The 21184-nt window shown below is 46.6% G+C and overlaps 1 protein-coding gene across 1 annotated transcript in view; it reads left to right on the top strand.

Annotated features, from left to right (window-relative positions):
* Positions 1 to 2438: 2438 nt before the first annotated feature.
* The window catches only part of LOC142564248 (venom metalloproteinase antarease-like TserMP_B), a 152355-nt gene continuing 133609 nt past the window's right edge, over positions 2439 to 21184 (top strand). Inside the window, exon 1 of the mRNA XM_075675169.1 lies at positions 2439 to 2513. The gene's annotated coding sequence lies outside the window, so the exon portion shown is untranslated. The remainder of the gene's footprint in view (positions 2514 to 21184) is intronic.

Here is a 21184-nt window from a genome sequence, read left to right on the forward strand (position 1 = left end):
ACATGTGTTCAAGGCAGCTCTCAACTCGGCAATACCGAAAGGCCGGTTATACGGTTCATTCTGCCTGGACTTTCGTATGATTGGCTTACGCTCTACTATTTCTTTATGTTTAAGTAAGGATTGGGAATAGTGCGTTGAGCTCGACACTTGCTCAAAGTGCTCCCCAAGTGAGTCTGCCTGATCTTGCAGTGTATCGCCCTGTGTATTTACCAGAGGGAGTGAATATATTTGTCGCCCTCTAATTCTATTTACCTTGTTCCGTACTTTGGCCTCATCTGTATAAGAGTTTATACTCGATAAAAACTTCTCCCAACTTTCTCTTCTAGCCTGTCGGCGAGTTCTCCTGCCTTGGGACTTTATTTTCTTAAAGTTGACAAGATTTTCTGCAGTGGGGGAAGCGCGTAGCAACCCCCACGCTTTGTTCTGATTCTTACGTGCGATTCTGCATTCATCGTTCCACCACGGGACATGCCGTTTGCATGCCGAACCACTTACTTCACGTATGCATTTAGATGCGGCATCTATTATGAAGGCTGTGGAGTACTCTACAGCAGCATCGATTTCTAAAGAAGACATGTCATCCCATGATATACTAGTTAAGTTTCGGAATTTCTCCCAGTCTACTGTGTCAAGCTTCCACCTAGGAGCCTGTGGTGGATATTCATTTTCTTTAAGTGTTATTAATAGTATGGGGAAGTGATCGCTTCCGTAGGGATTGTTCGTAACTTCCCATTCGAGTTCAGGCACTATGGACGGGGAAACTATGCTCAGATCGATTGAAGAAAAGGTATTGTTTGCAAGACAGTATTAGGTGGGTTCTTTCTTATTTAAAATGCACGCACCAGAAGAGAAAAGGAATTGTTCGGCAAGTCGTCCTCGCGCATCTATACGAGAGTCGCCCCACAGGGAGCTGTGCGCATTGAAATCTCCAAGAACAGCATAAGGTTCTGGCAATTGGTCTATAAACGATTGGAATTCATGTTTCGGTAATTTGTAGTGTGGGGGTACGTAAAGCGAGCAAATGGTGACGAGTTTATTGAGAAAAGCAGCTCGAACCGCCACTGCTTCAAGGGGCGTTTGTAGCTGTAAACGCTGACAGGAAATACTTTTATGAATAAAAATGGCAACACCGCCTGATGATACGACAGCATCATCGCGATCTTGCGGAACTTGACATACGGTCGGAGAAAGTTTGTGTGTTGTGGTGTTAAGTGTTTTTCCTGTAGACACAGCACCTTTGGATTGTGTTTTTGGATAAGCTCTTGTAAGTCATCAAGGTTCCTAAGAAGACCTCTGACATTCCATTGAATTATTTGTGTAGTCATATTGGAAGTAAATAAGTGCTTTGTCTATGGAAAGGGAGGTGATGCCTTAGGTTACAGAGCTCTTTTGAGGCCCTGTAACAGGGGTTCTGCCCTTTATGGAGCGTTCGAGGGAGCCTCGACGCTCCTTAGGCGTTTGGTGCGCCTTGAGGACAGGTGTAGGGTCCATTGCGTCTTGTGAGGCGCCGGACACGTGCTCTTGCGAGCGAGAAGTTACAAGGGAGAGTCCTGCCTTGGAGGGCAAGACCCCTGCGCCCACCAGCCCGGAGGTCGATGGGGCATTCTGCGGGATTTGGCTGCGCCGGCTGTTGCCAGCGCTGGAAGGGGCCGGGGTGGTTGGGGCAGCCTCGGCTGCGCCTACTTTCGGGGTTAATGGTCCCCCTTGCAGTGTTGACGGAGCAGCGCTAGCTGCAACAGCCGCAGGGGCAGATGGCGTAACTGCCGACTCACTGCTTGTGGGTCGGACAGCCGCCGGAGGCCGCTGTGACGCTGCCCCCTTACGCGCCACATCGGCAAAGCTGCTCTTAGACAGGTATGACACCCGCCGACGTGCCTCTTTGAAAGATATGTTTTCTTTGACTTTGATTGTCACAATCTCTTTTTCTCTTTTCCAGGACGGGAAGGCGCGCGAGTATGCGGCATGCTCGCCATCACAGTTGACACAATGTGGAGTGTTTTGGCACATTTCGGAGGAATGTTCGTTGTCACTGCACTTGGCACAAGTCAGCCGGCCTCGACAGTTCTGTGAACTGTGGCCGAAACGTTGGCCCTTAAAGCATCTGAGAGGATTGGGAACGTATGGCCGAACACGAAGTTTGATATAACCAGCCTCGATGGACTCGGGAAGGACACTTGAGCCGAAAGTGAGTATCAGGTGTTTCGTCTTGATCTCTTTTTTATCTCTCCTCGTCTTAATTCGTTTAACATTGATAACATTCTGGTCACTGAAGCCCTCCAAGAGTTCAGCCTCAGTGAGCTCCATTAAGTCATCGTCAGAGACAACACCACGGGTGGTGTTCATCGTGCGGTGCGGGGTTATAATTATTTGGGTTTCCCCAAATGACACTAGTGTTGACAATTTTTCATATTGTTTTTGATCGCGCAGCTCCAAGAGGAGATCACCGCTTGACATCCTCGGCGCCTTATATCCAGGACCAAAGGCTTCAGTCAGCGACTTCGAAACAAGGAAGGGTGAGGTAGTTCTTACTGGCTTATCTGGTTTTGCAGAGTGGATGACATGGAAAAGCGGGAAGGATTCTTTTTGGCGGCCAAAAAATTGGAAGACTTCATCGGTGCGCCCTCTTTTCTGAGGGCGATCAGGTAGTAGAGGGAAAGAGGTAGCCATGAGTGGACGTGTAGTTTTCGGCAGCAACGCCAGCCACCCACCATGGAGTCCAACAAGGGGACGCTGCAGGGCCTGAAAAACAGGGCCTGCAAACGCCAGCTGTACGTTGCCACTATAACCAAATATGACATAACCAAGGTTGGCTACTCACACAAGGTTAACCCTTGCCGCCAAGAAGAAGGAAGTAAATAGAAGAGAGAAGGAGACAGGAAAGGTGGAAAGTAAGGGAAAGACGAAGGTTGTAGGAAGAGAAAGACAGGAAAAGGCGACTGCCGATTTCCTCCAGGTGGGTCAGTCTGGAGGTGCCGTCTATGTGAAGCCGAGGCCGAAGAGGTGTGTTGCCTCCGCCGGGGGGCCTTAAAGGTCCGAGCACCCCGCATCGGCTCAACCCCCAGGATCCCCTTTTCCCCAGACACGGCTAAGCCGCGCACGGCTACACACGGGAGGGTCCAATCCTCGTGTGCTCGGGTACGTGGTGTCGCAACACATTAAACGCCTGCTTGCGCAGACGCCCCTGCGGGGGAAACACTGCTTTTGCAGACCCTGTGTACACAACGTAACGAATTCACGTAAGATACAAATTGACATACCAAATTTGTCTGCTTTGACCGTTATAATCGATGCCATCGACAGAACCGTGATATCTGTTTTTGATGCAGAGCTGTTAGTTTGTAAACGCCGTGCTCCTATTTTTTTCGAACTTTCAAATTTTTTCAAATATTTTAAACAAAATTCAGGCTCTAAATCGAAATTCCGCTTCCAACAGACACTACAATTAAACTATCTCTCTCAAATGCGACACATTTCATTAACAGTGATCCAAAGGTTATCTCAGAAAAGCGTTTCTGCATTTTACGTGTGTTTGAATGGACCGCGTCGGAGTGGGGCCCGAGCTAAAGATTGCTCTTAAATAATTTGTCGAAGGATCAAATACATGAATACTAATTGCATTGCCATTGCCCAAGATGCTCCAAACAAATTCTTGAACGCTATGCTCCGTAAAAACAAGTAAAATATATCATTCTTCCTAAAAGAATATACTCGTATGTGCCAAAAATTGTGTCCAAAATAACTGATATCTTTGCTTCCATGTTTTTTGTCTATTTAATAAGTAAAGAAAATATCACACGAACTTTACGACTATATCAGTTCGAAACCAGGAAAGCCGTGCATGCCGCTGATATGAAAAATGTAGAGGCCATGAAATGAACAAGTTGAGGACAAATGTGTTAGTGAAACTTTGTCATTCAAGAACCGTGTTTACATTCATGTACATATGCAACGCCCAGTGCAAAATATCAATGACGCTGGCATTTGTTCCAATGTATCAAGCAGGAGCAGTTGTCACCGGCCGTGTATCGTCACCGAAGTTATAGTCGCAACAGAGAGCACGTATAAAAAAACAGGAGTTCTGCAAAATATAAGAAGGCGATTCAAATAAAAGTAAGCCAATGCGAATATATGACAAACCGGGTACATTATTTCAATGTAGTCTTTAGGAGCATTCGGACATTTGTCCCATTGACTAAGGAGTCGCGTGATTCCGGTCTCATAGTATTCCTTGGGTTGCTGCTTCAAAAAGTCTGCAACTGACTCTTTCACGTCATCGTCTGACACGAGTGTGGTTCATTTGAGCTGTTTTTTTTGCGGTGCGCCAAAATGTGGATGTTGCAAGGCGACAGGTCTGGGCTGTGTGGCGGATCTTGCAGTGTTTCCCACTTGACAGTGCCAGTTTTGTATTAAATACATCAGCGATGTGGGGACGGGCATTGTTAGGGAATGAGGTAACCCCATTCGTCAATTTTTCCAATCGTTTCATCTTGATTGCAACATGCAGCCGTTTCGGCATTTCACGGTATCGGAAACAATTAATAGTCTCTCAAGACTTAGCGAATTCTATCCGTAATGATCCCTGACGATCGAAAAAAAAGTCAACACCTTTCCGGCGGAAATGATGGCCTTTGCTGTCTTTGGGCGTGGTGAATTGGAATGTTTCCACTGTGAGCTTTGCCGTCGTGTTTCAGGCTCGTAGTAGGGGCACCGTGGTTCGTCCCCGATCACAATTGCAGACAAAAAGTCATCACCCTCATTGTGATACCGGATCAGATCATTCAAGACAGCGCCGAACTTCTCCGTCTTCTGGCGGTGGTTCAAAATCTTGGGCATCCATTCCACACACAAAAGCCGATGACAAAGATAGTGATGAATTATGGCGTGAGCCGAATCATGACTGATGTTCAGACGCTCTGCCAGTTGATCGACGATTATCCTCCGTTCTTGTCTCATCACCTCATCAACTTTTGCAATTTTGTTAAGGGTGATTTCACGATGGCTTTAGTCCCGTTTGGGATCGTCTTTGCAACTTTCGCGCCCTCCTTGGAACCGTTTGCTCCAACGCTTCACAGTGGCCAATGAAATACGATGTTCAACATACACGGCAGCCATACGGTGACTAATTTCTTTTTACGAAATATTTTCAGCAGTCAAAAACTCCATGGCACCACGCTGTTCAACTTTTGGAGTTTCCAATATGTCACGCAACTATGTTCAACCGAATGTATGAGAGCATTACATACCTTTATCCTCCCACCTGCGTGTCACTCTTGTAAATGAGACATCCCTCTCTTCTACGCACATGTCTCGCAGATAATGAACCGAACCGCTATAGCACGGGGTTGGTAGGCTCACTTTCATTTGACTAGCCCTCGTATATTAGAAATGCGAAGATACAATGGGATATAAAAATGCGAAGATAGAGCTTGATAAAGGCAAGAAAGTGTCACTGGAAACAAGGTTCACTGCACGTTTATATTTTTTTATGTGACATGACGGCACAAATGAAGCACCACGACGCAGCGTCTCATCGGACCTCGCTGCGTGCTTTGTCAACTTGCCTAATAGTGTGTTGATTTCGCTTGTCGCGTTGTATGTTCCAATGCAAGGCTTTGGAAAAGTCAATGCACCTTTGGCATCAAAGATTTATAACAGCATTACACCCACAAAGTTCCGCGATTGAAAATCTAAAGCACAACTTTGGAAATGTCAATGCACCTTTCACATCAAAATTTTGTGAGATTTATACCCACAAAGTTTCCCAATTGATATCCATGCACTCCGTAGATTCCCCGGCGTCTGCGAGATGCCGCGGTGAGCCCGTTTGTCATCAAAATGCCATTGAAACTTTGTGCTCCGATGGGGCTGCTTGCGTTATGTGACTCCCGTTGCGTGGTCGTTGCCACGAAATGCAGCCTTAGTTAGCAATTTTGAGCGGTGAGATGTCTTATCGAGCATTAAAAGGACATTCTACACAAAATCCAGAATGATTTCCAGCGCCGGGGGTTGCTTTGGTCGGCGGTGCATTGAAAGCACGAAAACATTTCGGGGGGGGGGGGTTGAAGCCCCATAAGCGCCCCCCCCCCTGGCTACGCCGCTGGTATATATATTACGAATGTTCCCATTGAAATAAAAGACGGTTGCGCATGTTTCTGAAATATTTTTCTTGTGTTAGTTGTTACCTATGCCTTTGTAATGTTGGTATTTTGTTCCCACTCCTGTAGCAAGCCTTGTTTAAGGATTGACAGTATTTTGAACTAAATAAATAAAGAAAAGAAACTTACGAAAAGTTACGACGAGTCGAGGAAACAAAGCATTTCCAACCAGTGCACTAACTTCGATACGACAAGCAACTCGGCTCGCGCCGTTGGCGATGTTTTTTGTGACCATGTTTGCTTACTGCAAGAAATAGAGCAGTTTGTTCACGAGGAAGTGGCACGAGAATTATCACTTGTGCCCGTCATTTTGAAATTTACGTAATCGCTCGCCCGATCGCTTCGACAAGTCATCCAACTGCAACTTTCCCAGGTAGTGCTTAAAGACCAACATCCTCCACGTGTGTCTGCACCTCCGACCTACGCTGACGTTGCAGCCATGCCCCGAGCTTCGTTCAGCACAGATCACGGGCAACCACAAAGCGCATTCTACGTGCGTGGCCACCTGTATGTACGGCCTCGCTACCTTTTTTGGGTCTCGCCCCACCACATGCGCACAGCAGACAAAAGACCCATGTGCTATTTCTTCCTGACCATTTAACACTCGTTTTCCATGGCCACGACTTCTGCAAACGCGACGGCGACCGAAGTCAGGGCTACGTTCGTCCTGAGCCATCACCTGGTCACCACTACACCCGGTTTTGGCCGGCCCAGCGTCTGACTTCATCTCGTTAGGTGAACGTGCCTTCGGCACACGCCAGTTGCCATCCCCGCGTTGCCGTTCACTTTCACTTATGCTCCGTCGTCCCCAGCCCATTGAAGAGTAAAACTGACCGTCGCAGTTCCTGAGGTAACAATTGCACTCATGTCAAAAACTGCAAGGCATATCTCATTTTCTGCTAAAGAGATCAACGTTGAGACTGACGGTGTTGCTGTGCAAGCGCTTGTTGATGCCGAAGCCGTTGTCTCTGTGCTTAGTGGAGAACTATATCGAAGTATGAAAAATGTTTACGGTTCCGCTTTCTAAACTCTTCCTACGTACGCCATCTAACTACCATGTCCAGCCTTCTACGTCGTGCACGGTTCGGCTTGTCATTAAGAACATTTTGTATGACGCTGCACTGCCTGCAGACTACGTTAGTAACACTTGTTATGCGACTGCGTGGTACGACCAGACAAATGAAAATCAGAACCGCCGCCATCATATATCAGCAGAAGCAATGTCCAGCACCCGCGCTGAGCTAATGGCCATCCTAGATTATTTGGAGTGGGCCCTCGCAACTTCGTCTCAAACTGACCCTGTTCACCATCATGTGTACACAGATTCCCAGGCTGCCCATCGGGCATGTGCTACTATTATTTACACAGATCCCGTACTGCAGAATATCCGGCACCAGGCACGCCTGATCCGCGAATGCGGTCACGATGTCACCCTTCACTGGGTCCCTGCGCACTGCGGTAGCCCCGGAAACGAGAAGGCTCATAGACTCATCTCTCTACCGCGCTAGCCAGAGCCTCCCATAATCCTTATCCTCTCTTAGCTACCACACCTGAGGTGCTATAGCAAACCCAATGGCAGACAAGCATGCCACCAAACAACGATGTGCCGCCTACCTCGCAGCAGTGGGCAATCCACTCTCTATACCGTCACTTCCACCGAAGGTATTCACACGGCGAGAGTCAGTCTTGCTTCGGAGAATCCAGACAAGCACCCTCCTTACTCCTCACTTGTTGAACCGTTTCCACAAGGGTGGCACACCACCACCCTTAAGTGGGTTCTGCTCCATGTGCACATGTCGTGCTGATCTAAACCACCTTTGTTGGGAGGATCCCCTCTACATCCCACCAAGGCTTCGTGCCCTGGCCACCATACAGCGGAGACCCTGGCCTTCTTCTCTCCGGACTTGGGCTCGCCCGGATAATACGTTTCTGGACCATGCCATCGAGCTCTGGCGAGCACTGCTGCTGTTCCTTCAGGACCCTGCAGCACCACCCGTCGGCGGTCGGCTCCGCGACAGCCACAAGCGTCATGCCGCCCCCACTTAGCTGCCTCCATGACGTTCATTAGTAAAACGGAGGCAGCCTTACCCTTCCCCTTTTCCAACAACACCCCTCCTCTTTCCACCGCAGCGTCTTCGATGCATTTCACGTGGAATAAACGTGGTTTCATTCATTCTGACATATCTCCATTCGGCGCCCTGTTAACATCACAAGCAATGTTGTTTATTTCCGGCCGCGAATCGACGCCGCCCTCGACTGTATGCAAGGAGCAGAGTTCTTTTTCTGGTATAAATCTCTGTCGGGGTGCTGCCAAGTACCAATGGATAAAGCTGACTGCCCGAAGACTGCCTTTGTAACAACCGATTGATTATGCGACTTTAACGGGATAGCACTCGGCCTTTGCAATGCACCTGCTACTTTCAAACACTTCATGGACAACATATCAGAAATTAGTGCGGACTAGTGTAGGCTTTGAGAAAATGGCAAATATAGAATACTACAGTAGTCGAAGATTCCTAGCAAAATATTCCACATGCTGATAAACTTTAATTTCCTTTAGTTTTCTGCATGTCGGGCTGAGGGTACGGCCTTTCGCAAGCATAGACAGTTCTGAATCCGACGCCGGCAGTTTGACAAGTTAACGACATGTGTGTCATGCGTCGGAGTTTCCTTACCGATCTCGCAACCACGGCAAGAACCACCTACAGATGTGCCTGGAAAGGAAGACAGCAGGAAGGGGCGTTCTGGCCACACTTTCACAGCGAGACTGACGTCTCGCACTGCTGTATGTCACAGCATCACACGTTGGGGGCCGCCCAGGCATTAGATTTGGAACATATTGTGCTAAAATAAGAAAACAGATATGGTATAACTGACAGCGCTACTTCACGTGTCATGTGAGATGGTGGCAGAAGAAAGGGCAGGGGGAAGTGGTTGTGCGAGCATGGGTTTTAGGGGAGGGGTTTATATAGTAAAAGGGAAGCGACAGACGTGGTGACATGACGATGACTCAGTGCAACAGAGCAGCAGTGCCCTGGTGGGGTGGGCCGCAAGGTGCCAAAAAGTTGTGTTGTTCTTATTTGTTTTTCTTTTTATTTCCCGCTGCTTCTTCTCCTGCAATACAACTCTTGTATTCGTGTTTGGACACATTTCCAGCTACCCTAAACACATTTGTAAGCTCCCCTGTGGTGTTTGTTAGCAAACCATCCGCAACGTGAAATCATATTGTCCTCTGTTTTCTCATTCAACCATATTTAGACTGTTTTTGTCCACTTCAACTCTTATTCTTGGACGTTGTTTTTATATGTTTTGTTTCTTAATATATCTTCTTACACTGCTTGTGAGGGTGTGATAGAGAAAAGACCACACCCACTCTGCTGATTCGGTGACTAAGAGGACAACTTTACTTGCCTGTAACCCCTGACAACGATCGGTCCACTGACACAACCTGTTGGGCAATAAAGCAAAGATTACCGCGAAGTTGGGGAAATCATTTTTGCTCATTTATTTTTGGCTCGGTGAGCAACCACGAAAAATATATTAAAGAGGTTTATTCGCTGTGAACTGAAAGCGTGTAGGGTGGCGGTAGAATATAGGCAAGCATCCCAGCACGAGAGACAGAAAGAGCAATGACAGGAAAAGCAGGGAAGTAAACCAGAAGAGCACCCGGTTTGCTACGCTACACTGATGGTGGGGGAAAGGGAATAGAGAGAGGAAAAATGGAGAGAGTAAGCACTGAGTGCATGTGGGAGGGCCTCTCTAGACCGTCTCTTAAGCCGGTGCACTTCAAGTATTGCTATAGTGCACGAATCGCTTTTCGTGCCAGTGATGGGTGTGGCCACGGTCCGAGTATCTTTGACTGTGTGAACGGTCTTGAGTCCAGTCGGTGTAAAGTTGCCCGTGGAGAGAGGCGTTGCACATCGTAGCGAGGGTAGATACACAATAGGTGCTCGATAGTTTCCTCGCAACCACAGGAGTCGCTGATCCGGCTCTCGCCCATTCCCAAATGATAGGAGTATGCGTTCATGAACGCCACTCTCAGCCACAAATGGCACAGCAAGGTTGTTTCGCCGAGCCGTGAACCGGAGCTTAGAGCCGGTGATGATGTTGCTACCAGTGTTCATCGTGTTCACTATAATTACCCCCGGGAATATATAGGAGCCTACCTGGGGACTTAAGAGCTCACCACGATGAGCGAGTCGTAGTATGTCTTGAGGCACTCCACATGGAGAATATGGCTGCCTTGCCCAGAGAGCAAGGCAGCCTGAGGTATCTTCCAATGATGAAAGCCAGAAGAGTGCATGATGGCTTGTGCCGAAATTGAAAGAGTACCTATACAAATAAGGACGAAACAAAGTAGCAGCCCAAACGATGGCTAAGCATTTTTTCTCCGTCACACTGTGGTTGGTCTCCGCATTTGTCAGTGTCCCACTTGATTATGCAAGCACGTATTCGGCGAATGCGGGCTTGCGTTGCGCAAGGACAGTGTCTAGGCCGACGCCGCTACCATCCGTGTGCACTTCCGTAGGGCCTGTTGGGTCGTAATGCCGCAAAAGTGGGGATGAAGTAAAAGGCGCTGCAGATTTGTGAAAGCGTCCTCGCACTCCGATAACAATGAGGAGACAGGGAGAGTATTTCCAAGCAGCTTCATCAGGGGTGATATGTTGGCGGCAAAATTTCGAGTGATCCGTGTGATGTAAGAAAAGGGACGGAAGCTGCTGCGTATGTCTTTTATTAACATTGATTTAGACAATTCAGCGACGGCGCGAAGTTTGGCCGGATTGGAGAGGACGCCGCCCTTAGATACAACGTGATTGAGATGTCTTTTTCTGCGAAGCGGCACTTCTTCAAGGTAATCTGTAGGCCAGCATTTGTTAAGCATGTCTGGACACAGTTTAGACACTGAAGGTGCGTGGCGAGGCCCGGCACAAAGACAACGACATCATCAATACAGCAAACATTTGTGTACCACTTCAAGCCACGGAAAAGTGCGTCCGTCATGGGCCCAACGCTGCGATCGCATTACAAAGTCAAAGACATTGCGCTGATTTCATATCAGCGATCAAGCAGAACGAATGTCGTCTTCGGCCGGTCGACTTCTGCCACTGGCACTTGCCAATATCCCGACAGCAAACATATGAACAACAAAATAACGCTCCTTGTAGACAGTTGATGACGTCATCGATTCGCGGTAGGGGATAGACGTCCTTGCTAGTGATCTCATTAAGTCATCGGTAATCTACAAAGAAGACAAGAGAGCCGTGCGTTTTCGTACCAAGGACAACAGTAAATGCCCACGCACAATATCAAGGTCGAATGACTTGGCCACGAAGCATGTCGCCATCTTGCCCTGTGATAACACGACGCTCTATTGCAGATACACGATGTGTACATTGTCGCAACGGCGGATAGGAGCAAGCGCCAATGGTATGCGTAAGGGCGGACGTGCAGCCCAAAGATGTTTGCGTCACATTTAAAGAAGAACGAAATTCGTTTAAGACGTATAGAAGCTGCGAACGCTGAACCGGCGTAATGTCTTCGGCGATGGAGACACCAAATACTTGTGTGGGCAATGCTTCAGACGTCGTACTCATGCACGCGTGGTTTTACAGATTCATGGTGGATAAAGCATTCGCTATAGTGGCTGACAAAGGCTGCGCCATCCGACACGTCGGTGACTGGCATGTCGTCAATATCTTACCACATTGCTCAGGCATTCTCCTCTAAGCGTGTCACAGGATACCGAAGCAGGCTGGAAACAAGCGGATTACTGCAGCCCAGCGTAATGTTAACACCAGCAAACGGAAGCACAACAGATTTTCGGGTAAGGAACGGACCATATGAAGAACAGTGCTACTGCGCAGGAGAGGCTGCTGCAACACACGCACAAAATCGCCGAGGCATTAGTAGAAATGTTCACATCCTACTTCACGAGCACATTGCAGGAAATGGGGGAGCGTCGTCTAAGCTAAAATTTACCACCGGTGATTGTTCAACTTCAGCAAGCGCGCAATGAATAAAGGCGTTACGACGCGAAAGAAAGTCCCCACCGATGATTACGTAATGAGAGCACGAAGAAATAACAGTAAACTCAATGGTATGTAAGACATCCTCAATGACCACACGCACCGTACACAATTCGACAGGTGAACACTCAGAGCGCTTGCTGCGCTGAGAGACAGCCCCGAAAGTGGCTTCGTAACTTTCCGAATCAAGTGACAGGGTTTCGCATTCTTAATGGAGACGGTGCCTCCGGTGTCGACGAGAGCAAAGGCCCGAACGCCTTCAACACAAACTTCTATAACATTTGATGGGCGACGGTGAGTACTTATGTAGTTCGACGGCGCCGCAGTCTCAGCCTTGTGGACTGTGACAATCACTTTTCTTTGTTTCCAACCAAATGACGAGGACGCATCGGCAACGGTGAACAGCGACGCAGGGAATGTGGACGGGGGGTAACGGGCATTGGCCGCACAGCTGACTTGACCAAAGATAAGCCGTAAGAGCTGCAAAATGGCCTTAGCACGCCTCTATGACGGGATGTCATGGGTGATGCGGCGCCAGTAGACTCAGCGCGTCGACAATGCGGGCGATACGACCTGTGTAGCCACAAGCAAACCATTTGGGCCAACCGATGCACGTACGCCATGAGTTTGCGAGCGCAAGTTCAGTTCAAATCACAGCACCCGGTGCACGAGGCATCTGGTGAAACAGCACGACGGAGACTCGTGCTCCTGGCCCAGGTGCCACCCCGCCGTAACTCAAGGGTGGAGCTCGAGTTGAGGTGAATAGTCGGGGAATGGTGACGACTTCTACATATGTGGCATATGGCGGGCAATTTCCCTTTTTTGGCAGCGCTCTGTCACACCTGCTGAAATCTGGATGGAGACTTCTTGCTCACAACGTCATTTTGTGTTGCTACAAAGTGAGAAAACCAGGCCCATATGGCAAAAGCCGAAAAAAGCAACTTGTTTGTAATTTATCAAAAATAAGCGATAAAAAAAGAAAAACGCCTTTTAGATAGAGCTATAAATGCGAGATACTGCTGTAAAAGGTTGCTAATAAGTCACGGGTAGCTAATCAGAGGTTGTTTCTCGATATAGGCATTGCTTTACACTTTCCAGAAATAGGCTCTCTAGAATAAATTAATATAAACAAACAGTACTCACATTTAAAGTATTCAGTATCAATCATCAAGAAAAGCACACTCACCACCCAAATGTTGACGACCGCGCAGTACAACACAACTATCTGTAGCTTGTAAAATTTCGTATGCTCCACCAACTATGGCTGTGAAATCATTAGTAGCTGAAAACAATATGTTCGTGTATCACCAAATTTTTGTCAGCCCACAAACTGTGAATAGCCTTAGTATATCATACGTATAAAGTACTCGAAATCTGTAACTTTGTTTGAAACACGCAACAGTGGTTACCACATTATAAATTTTTTATTGTCTACATGTCAAAAATGATCAAATTGTGTCCTGCGCTTTTACGAATATTGAAACGTAAATACAGTGTATTTTACTCAAGCCTGACAAAAATGATGATTTCTTAACCCACTATGATAGACCAGGAGTTGTCTGAAATAATCCACAGTCTCAGTGAAGCGAAATTAATATATCTTTCGAGTCAAGAATGGCAATAAACGATGTGTTCTGTGCTTAGCGGTAGTGAACTTCCAGGAAGCTAAATAGTGAGGTGTCAGACATTTCTTTTTAATTTGTTTGTGACACATAGGCATCTGCTTCTGGGTGAGTTCAAACTAAAACTGTTTTCATTCTCTCATTTATCCATTATGTGTAGTTGCCAGACATAATTATCATCATCAGCAGCAGCAACAGCATATCTTATTTCCACTGCAGGACGAATGCCTCTCCCTGCGATGCCCAATTATCCCTGTCCTGCGCCAACCAATTCCAACTAGCGCCGACGAATTTCCTAGTCTTCTGCCATCCTCGACTGCATTTCCCTTCTCTTGGTACAAATTCTGTAACCCTAGTGACCCAACGGTTATCAAACTTGCGCATTACATGACCTGCCCAGCTCCATTTATTTTTCTCTTAATGTCCATTAGAATATCAGCTATACCCGTGTGCTCTCTGATCCAATCCACTCTCTTTCTGTCACATAAAGTTATTCCTAGCATTCTCCGCTCCATCCGTCTATGCGCGGTCCTTAGCTTCTTTGTGAATATCCAGATCTCTGTCCCATAAGTCAGCACAGGTAAAATGCACGCCGTGTACACCTTCATTTTCAAACACAATGGTAAGCGTCCAGTGAGGAGCTAACAAAGTCTGCCACATGTGAACCAAGCCATTTTTATTCTTTTTTGAATTTTCTTCTCATGATCAGAGTTCCGTGTGATGAGTTGACTTAGGTGAACGTACTCCTTCAAACCCTCTAGAGGCTTGCTGGCGATCTTGAACTCTTGTTCCCTTGCCCGGATATTCATCATTATATTTCTCTTCAGCACACTAATCTTCAACGCCACTCTTAGAGTCTCTCTGTTAAGGTCCTCAATCATTTGTCGTAACTCGTCTGCAGTGTTGCTGAATAGAACAATGTCATCGAGAAACCGAAGGTTGCTGAGATAATCACCGTCGATCCCCACTCCTAAGCCTTCCCAGTTTAATAGCTTGAATACTTCTTCCTAACGGCTATGGTGTTCGGCTGCTGAGCACGAGGTCGCGCGATCGAATTCCGCCAACGAAGGTCGCATTTCAATGAAGGCAAAATGCGAAAACACCCGTGTACTTAGATTTAGGTGCCCATTCAAGAAACCCAGGTAGTCGAAATTTCCGGAGTTCTCAAACTCCAGTGTACCTCATAATCAGAATGTGGTTTTGGCACGTGAAACCCCATAATTTAATTAACTTGACTTCTTTCAAACACGCAGTGAATAACATCGGAGGGATTGTGTCTCCTCGTCTGACCCCTTTCTTTATAGGTATCTTCCTACCTTTCTTGTGTAAAATTAAGGTAGCTGGGGAATCTCTGTAGATATCTTCCAATTTATTTACGTAACGGGTCTGTATTGCTAGACTGCGTAATGCCTCTATGAGTGTTGGTATCTCTACTGAATCAAATGCCTTTCGTAATCTATGAAATCCATATAGACAGGCTTATTGCACGTTGCATATTTCTCGATAACCTGATCAATGACATGGATGTGATCCATTGCAGAGTATCTCTTCCTGAAGCCAGCCTGTTCCCTATTTGACTAAAGTCCAGTGTTGCCCTTATTCCATCGGATATTGTTTTCGTGAGTATTTTATATGATAGAGAGAGTAAGCGAACGTCAACACCACCTCCGTGGCGCTGCATACCCGCCCTCTGCCGAGACGGCGGTGCGGTGGAAACTCTGCAGCACCAGCTCTGCGAGTGCCCGGCTACCGCCGCAGCGTGAAAATCCCTCGTCAGCATCTACCGTCAGGACAACTTCCCTTACTGGGCGGTGGAACACATTATGCACCCTTCGGGCTGCAATTTTCCTCTCAGGGTGCTGCACCACGCTCTACTAACCTTCGCCGATTAAGCAGGTCTTGCCAACCGTCTTTAAGCTTGTCCCTTGACGCGCCTAAGCATCTTCTGTTGTCGCTGCTACTGCCACCCCACTAGTACACATTACCTGCCTACCAGCGCCCTAACAGTTACCAAAGTTCATCCACTCTAACTTATTACTCTTCGGCATGCCGTAAGCCTGTTACCACTGGCGCCTCTTTCCCTGTCAGCCGCTACTCCAGATACCCAGTGCCTCAACGCCGTCAATGCGCTCTCCTCAGCTTCGCTGCTCTTCCTCCCTAACATTTTGACAAGGCGCGCAGCCGGAAAACAAGACAGAACGCTACGACCCCCACCGTACGTGTTGCCGATGGTGCTACTGCTGACTTTGTAGGATTGTGCACTGCCCAGGTCGGCATTGGCGACCGTCAGACATTCGTATTTCTCGCCGTCCATGCTGATTACAGCGGCTATTTCATAATGGGCCTCGACTTTCTTTCGCCGCACTCTGTTCATTGATTGTTCAGCTAATATATTCAGCATCCACATTCCTCTTTTATGGGACCCCCATTAAATAGCCATCAAACGTCTAAGCCCCACCACATTTGTTCGTGTACTACCTCAAACCAATGCCATGGACCCCTCCCGTCGTTTATGACGACTGTATTATCACTCTGATAGCTGACGTGCAGCTTAACGTACAATGTTGCTGTGCCAGGCACCGTCATCATGATTGCAAGAACTGTGTCTTCCTTCCGCTCCTAAATTTTGGGCTGACAATGCTTTCCCAGCAGGTAACGCTTGGCCAGCTCAGCACTATCGAAGAGCGTGCCGCAGAAGTTATTGCTGTAGCCCATTCTCCTGATCACATGGAAGTTACACGGTAAGCGCCGTCCAGCGAGGCAATTTTTGAGAACATGATTGGATCAGACCTTTTCACATGAGGAGGCTGACGCCCTCTGCCACGCTTTGTCATCTTATAGGGATATTTCTGATATCTATGGTCACTGCAAAGCTCAGACTTTGATTGTCACTCGCAGAATACACAGCGGTGAGTCTATGCCAATTCACCGTCGGCATTACCGTGTGTCCGCGGAGTCATTCAAAAGGACGTGTAGAAGACGCTTGCTAAGGGCATCAACGAGTAACCATATAGTTCGTGGGCTTAGTCCGTCGTAATAGCGAAAAAGAAAGACAGTACTTGTTGGCTCTGCGTCGACTATCGCGACCTCTACAAGATCACTGTCTCCATGGTGGCACTCATTTTTCGTCTCTGGATTTTTGATCTGGCTACTGGGAAATTGCTGCAGACGATGTGGTTCGTAAAAAAAAAACTTCGTTCGTCATCACTGACGACCTTTACCAATTCAAGGCCATGCCTTTCAGCCTGTGCAATGCTTCAGCAATTTTTGAAATGATCATGCGCGCACTGCTTCAAGGATTCAAAAAGTTCACTAGCTTATCTTACTTGAACGGTCCCATTGTCTTTACCGCCCCTTTGGCACCACGCCTTGAGCATCTATGGACAATTATGGATACTTTCCGGTGAAATGGACTTCAGCTAAATTTCTGAAAGTGCCGCTGCACTTTTCGGCAAATTACAGTGTTTGGCCATCTTGACGCTTGCGGTCTCCAATCAGACCCGGAGACAAATCGTGCCGTCATGAAATTCCACGTTCCCCGTTGTTCCACATCCGTAATTTTGTGTCGAGTGGATCATCATCAAGTCACTGGCTCATCGTCAAGTATCAAGTGGCACATATACAATGACTCAAGTTGTTGTCCGCTTAGCAAGGCGGTAGTCATAAAGTCAATGGTAGAGGCAAACAAAACTTGTTTACGCTGTTTTTATGTGAAATTTTTTCGCAAGGAACTTCACCTTCGCGCGAAGTTGAGATCTTGTGCACTTATAAAATTTTGTCTGTCATATTTGTTATAATTAAAAGCGTTAAATGGACAAAAAGAGTGTTGTAATAACGTAAACTATGAAATACACTAAAAGAAAAGGTGCTATATAGTGGTAGAAAATGTTAAAGTTAAGCTATGGATGCTAAGAACTCACATTTTATCTGATGAAGTGGTAGTTACCACTGTTTTTATTTGTACACAACGAATAAGTTTCACTATAATTGCATTAGTGACCAACGTTGTGTAGAAATGCCAGTGAAATCATGCGCTCGCTTCTATGGTACCAAGGAAGAAACCTAAAATGAATACGCTCAGTGCAGTGGCCAGCCTGGAAGTAATAATAATCCCGACTTTCCACTAATACACGTAACGTGCCATAAAAGTAGCCTCGGCGGCTTCTATGGATCGCGTGAAAAAATATCCATTACATGCAAAAATATAGGAATATTGCAATCAAATCTGTTTTTCTTTTTCAATAACAGCTCTTGACCGATTCATGCATGCACATGAACTGTTCAATAACAGTTCATGAGCGGTCCTAAATATTATTTGTATACTTCATTCACTAATTAACAAAAAGAGACAAGCATTCAAGTCATAACTATAGCTGATTCATTCAGGTTCATCACACCGCAATACGGCAGTCACTGAGGCGCGTTCATCACTATGCAACTTATACATGACGCAGTCGATGTTTTTCCGAAAGCGTAAGAAATATTATAGGAAATCTTACCCGTAGCTTCAACTTTCAATATTGGCTTTCCGTCTGTTATACTTAATCTCAGCACAACTTCAGCTTCACTGAAAGAAAAGGAAATTCATGTTATTGTATTACTGAACGGTGAACTGCAAAAATTACATTAAACGACCAGAAGTCCATATCCACATATGCATATCCACAAGAATGCATGCAGACAGCGAGAAGTTAGTTATGGACACTAACATGTACAAGGTACTAATGCAGTTTTTTATGGAACAGGCACGCTCGTAATAAAGTTTGACATGCTACGTGGCAAATGGCGCAGAGAGAAAGCTCCTAAATTTGAAGTTCCATCTTAAGTTTACGTGAACATTACGCTCATGTCTGCGGCTCACTTCCGCAAAACTTCAACGTTTCCTGTGATACGTCGCGATAGTCGTGCTTCGTGCCTCTAAAGAAATAGATTATCTCAAGTTGACACCGTACGTGATCCCTCCCAAACAAGTTTTCCCTAGCATATAACCAACCATTATAAGAGGTAGGCACTTGCTTTTGCAACCATTAAGATTGCCGATATTGATGGCCCACAGCTTGTTAGTATATTCTTTGTCTGTTCTCATTTATAGAGCAAAATTTACGTAACCGTGTATCACAATACGACAACGCGAATAAAGTTAATCCGAAAGGCTTAGAATTCAAGTGTTTCGGGCGTGAAACTTGCAAGCAAGCACAAGCGTGGAAATACTTTGCGCGATCGGGAAGCCTGTTCGAAAGTGTGTTCCTGCGCCCTGAGAAGAAGCAAGCGCATGGTGTAAACGAACGGTAATACGCAACTGTGTTCTCCTGTGCACCAGTGCCTACCAATATGTTTGTGGGAGGCGACGAGAAGAGGTAGCCACAGTGGCCACGGTGTATTTAGCCCGGCCAGCCGCAGTGCAGTGCACCTCAGGTCAAGCGCGCTAGCGTCTTCTATTCTCGCACCACATGCACGTGAGCCCTCTTCTTCGCCGGCTTTGAAGGCGATAGTCGCACCGCTACACGGTCAGTTCTGGGCAGCCTGCTGTCGAAATCGATGCATGTAGGGCGATGTCTGTTTTGCCTTGCTTAGCATGTGCTGCATTGTCGCTATTTAGATGGTAATTATCATTTTTTTCCTTGGCACCAATTTTCTCGGTTTAATTAAGCACTGGTTGTTCTTGAATAATCGAAGTCTAATTTGTATTCGTATACCTTCAAACCATCGTTCGTTCGGAACTGCCTAATTCCAGAAACAAAGGTGCCTGCTCCACCGCCGGCTACGTCGGAAGAGGCTCTTCCTGTTCTTTCTTCATCCTAGATTGACCAGTATTTCCTACAGAGAACACAGCAAATATGTTCTTTTTTCTTCGAGTGTCAGTATCGAGTACGAAGCTTATGGCTGAATGTCATCGGCTGAAACTGAATGCTACGCAGCACGCGTCATTTGTTGGTTTGGAACACAAACACGGCATGAACAAAACTTTGGCATGAGACTCGCTTTCTTTTGAAAGCACTGTCAAAGGTGACAGACCGATGTCAGATCTCCGGCTGCATTGTTATGAAGCCCTAGCTGGCTTGAGGTGAAGCCCGCTGTCAGTTTCCCGCTTGGTGTTATCCGCCTATTGGTGAAAACTTCCCGCAAGATATTTTTTTGTTTTTCTTTATTAGGCTTATTCTGAACGTGTTTTGCACATTTAGATAGAACTGCTATTACGCTTCTTGTACGAGTGGGAAAAGGTTTTGTATGGCCTTTGTTGGGACAAGGAGACCTTGTTGTTTGGTCTTGCAAGCGCAATTGTGTTCGTCTTTTCGTGGGAAGACCTCAGTTGATTTTGCAAGTTTCCACATCAGACGGGGCATGTCTTGAGTATTTATCAGCATGACGCAGATTTGTGTAGATTTGTTGTTGCCCTATTTCCCAGACGTGTATGCTCACCGGGACTACAACAAGGTAATTATTTTTCCAGAATTTCCGCCCAGACGCCCCTTGAAGTTTAGCTTCCGGTAGGCCTCTGCGCACGTTGATCGTCTCGTGCATTTATGCTTGCGAACGCTATCGTCGCAAGTATTCGACCAAATAGCAGATAAGCTGTAATCATTGCGCATAAGGTTCACCGGCATCCGACTCGATGAAGGTACGAGGTCTGGAATTCAGGAGGGCTTCCACATCCACCAGGCCGCACCATTATGACTTTTAGGCTGTTCGTAGTACCTTACGAAGTGGTATCTTTACGCCTGTACTCATACCAAGATGCAGCAATAAGAAAAATAAACATCCATGTTATGCCTTCGCGGCTCATGTACCAAGTGACAGCTGCATGCAAATCATTTGAGGAAGCATTTGGAGATACCTTGTGGTTTTTTAACATCCTACCGTTGTGGGAATTGACATAGGAATAGATGTGGGGAAGGCTTCAACCCAATAAATAAGCTTAGGGAGGATAAAGAGAACCACAGACAGCATAAGGATATAAGCAAGGAAAGTATAAGAAACGCAACGAGAGTTCAAAGAAAACACGACAGTGGCACGTGCATTCATTTTTGAGTCTTCTATTCTGAGGTGTATGCACTTGTGAAATTAGATACAGAACGCTTTCTTGGCTTGCGTTGGTAAAAGCGAGGACTCCAAGTTGTCTTTTTGTATTTTGTTTGTAATATGCAGTAACGTTAAGACACGGAACTGCAGCAGCATGGACAACAGAGCAAACTTTAGTATAGTGTACGGCAGTTTTGATTAAAAGGAGCAATGGTAGTTGCATAATTGGTTAGCGGATGTTTTTGCTTTAGGCGTACGTAAAGATATCAAGTAATTGATTGAGCAAATTGCCTATAGTGTATCGGTGTAAAGAAATGACGCTGCGCGTGAAATACAGTAAACGACGGCAGAAGGTAAGGTG

This window comes from Dermacentor variabilis, chromosome 11, assembly GCF_050947875.1.
Source record: "Dermacentor variabilis isolate Ectoservices chromosome 11, ASM5094787v1, whole genome shotgun sequence".
NCBI lineage: Eukaryota > Metazoa > Arthropoda > Arachnida > Ixodida > Ixodidae > Dermacentor > Dermacentor variabilis.